Below are 2,503 nucleotides of genomic sequence, written 5' to 3'. Positions count from 1 at the left end.
GTAACTTCATTTCTTACACATTAATTTGTTGCCTTGTTTCTTTTTTTCATTCCCTCTTTTTCTCTGCCTAATCTGGTTTTAATTGAGCATTTAAATAAATTTATGTGACATTCTCACTTCTCATAGGATATCAATTATACTTCTTTTTTAAATTGTTAGTGCTGGCCCTCAAGTTTGCAATTTACATTTACAAGTAATCCAAATCCACTTTCAAGTAACACTGTCCTGCTTCACAGGTAATGCAACCATCTTAAGATACAGCATTTTCCGTTTCTCACTCTCATCCCTGATAACATTGTTACCATTAATTTAGCTTATCTATGACTATAATTATCCAATGTATTGTTGCTATTATTATTATTTTAGACAAACTATGATCTGTTAGATCAATCAAGAATAAGAAAAGTCGGAGATTTTATTGTACTTTTATAATTTCTTCTGTAACACTCTTCCTTTATGTGGAGCCAAGTTTCTTTTAACTTTTCTTACAAGGCAGGTCTACTGGCAATTAGTTTTCTCAATTTCTGTTTATCTGAGAAGTCTTTATTTCTCCTTTACTTTTCAAAAATAATTTCATTGGATACAAAAATGCAGGTGGGTGGCTTTTTTTCTTTCAATACTTTCAATATTTTATTTCACTTGCTTCTTGCTTGTGTTTAAAGAGAAGTCTGATGTAATTCTTATCCTTATTTCTATGTAGGTAAGGTGGGTTTCTTCCTCTGGCTTCTTTCAAGATTTTTTCTTTGGCCCTAGCCAGATTGGCTCAGTGGATAGAGCGTTGTCCTGCGGACCGAAGGGTCCCAGGTTCAATTCCAATCAAGGGCACATGCCTGGGTTGCAGGCTCGATCCTCAGTAGGAGGTGTGCAGGAAGCAGCTGATCAATGAATCTCTCTTATCACTGATGTTTCTATCTCTCTCTCCCTCTTCCTCCCTCTCTGAAATCAATAAAAATATATTTTTTAAAAAAAGATTTTCTCTTTGTCTTTGATTTTCTACAGTGTCTCAATGATATGCTTAGGTAGACTGTCTTAGTATTCACCCTGGTAGATGTTCTCTAAGCTTCCTGAACCTGTGGTTCATGTTTGTCATTAACTTTAAAACATTCTCAATATTTATCTTGATTTTCTGTAGTCTGAAAATGATATGTCTGGGTGTAGTTTTTCTGGCATTTATCCTGCTTCTTTTTTTTTTCTTATTAATACAGTATTTATTTGTCTTCCTTCTGTCAAACCCTGAGCCAACCACTTTCCCCAGGCTGCCTAGGGAGGTATAGGAAAAGGAACATACAGGGCAGACAAGACACGGGAAAAAGAACTATGGGAGGTGGAGACAGTTCCTTCACATGGCGAAGAGGATGAGAAAGGCCACCATCAGGCAAAAGAGCCCCATGGCCTCTGAGAGGGCAGAGCCCAGAATGGCGTAGGAGAAGAGCTGTTGCTTCAGAGAAGGGTTCCTGGCATAACCAATGATGAGGCTCCCAAACACAGTCCCAATTCCAGCCCCAGGGCCTGCCACCCGTACTGTGGCAGCCCCAGCCCCAATGAACTTGGCTGCTGTGTCGATGTCCCTTGAAATGGCACTGGTTTGGAAGCTACGGCTAGAAATAAGCGAGGTCAGGGGACGTGGGGCTGCCAAGCTGCTGAGGCTCTCATCTGTCAGTGTCTCTGGTCGTTTCAGCACCACTGCAGACATTGACCGGCTCAGCTGAGAGGTGCTCCGGACAAAGGAGGGGGTGGACACAAACTTGGTGCAGGCATACATTTTCAGGGATGAGGGGAGCTGCTCCCAGTGCAGAGAAGACAGAGAGGGGTGGGGGGGGGGGGGGCTGGAATAGCGAAAGGAAGGCTTCGCGCATGCGCAGCCCGGACCAACGAGTGGCTCCGCCAAGGATAGAGTCTATCCTGCTTCTTGTTCTCTAAGCTTCGTGGATTTGTGATTTGGTGTCTGATATTAATTTGGGGAAGTTCTCAGTCATTGTTGTTTCAAATATTTCTTCTGTCCCTTTCCTTCTTTTCCTTCTGGTATTCCCATTTCATATATGTTACACCTTTTATAATTGTCCCACAGTTTATGGATATTCTGTTCCTTTTTTTTTTTTTTCTCTTTCCAGTTTGGGAAGTTTCTATTGACACATCTCCAAGCTCACTGATGTTTTTCCTTAGCCATATCCAGTCTACTGATGAACCCACACAAGGCATTTTTCATTTCTGTTACCATGTTTTTTCATTTCTAGCATTTTGTTTTAATGCTTCCTTAGTGTTTCTGTCTCTCTGCTTACATTATCCATCTGTTCTTGGCATGTTGTCCACTTTTTTCCATTAGTGTCCTAAGCACATTTATTGCTGTTCTTTTAAATTTCTGGTGTGATAACCCAAAATTTCTGCTATCTCTGAATTTGTCTTTGATGTTTGCTCCATATCTCCAGACTGGTTTGTTGTTTTTGTTGTTGTTTTGTCAGGTATTTTTTGCTGGGAGCAGCTTCTTAAATTCTAGGCAACACCA

The 2,503-nt window shown here is 40.6% G+C and overlaps 1 pseudogene; it reads right to left on the bottom strand.

Moving 5' to 3' along the window:
* Nucleotides 1-1,182: 1,182 nt before the first annotated feature.
* On the bottom strand, nt 1,183-1,799 carry LOC102433957 (annotated as a pseudogene).
* Nucleotides 1,800-2,503: the final 704 nt, after the last annotated feature.

The sequence above is a fragment of the Myotis lucifugus genome, unplaced genomic scaffold, assembly GCF_000147115.1.
Source record: "Myotis lucifugus unplaced genomic scaffold, Myoluc2.0 scaffold_39, whole genome shotgun sequence".
NCBI lineage: Eukaryota > Metazoa > Chordata > Mammalia > Chiroptera > Vespertilionidae > Myotis > Myotis lucifugus.
The sequence above is the reverse complement of the archived record's forward strand: the minus strand, read 5'-3'. Positions and strand labels throughout refer to the sequence as shown.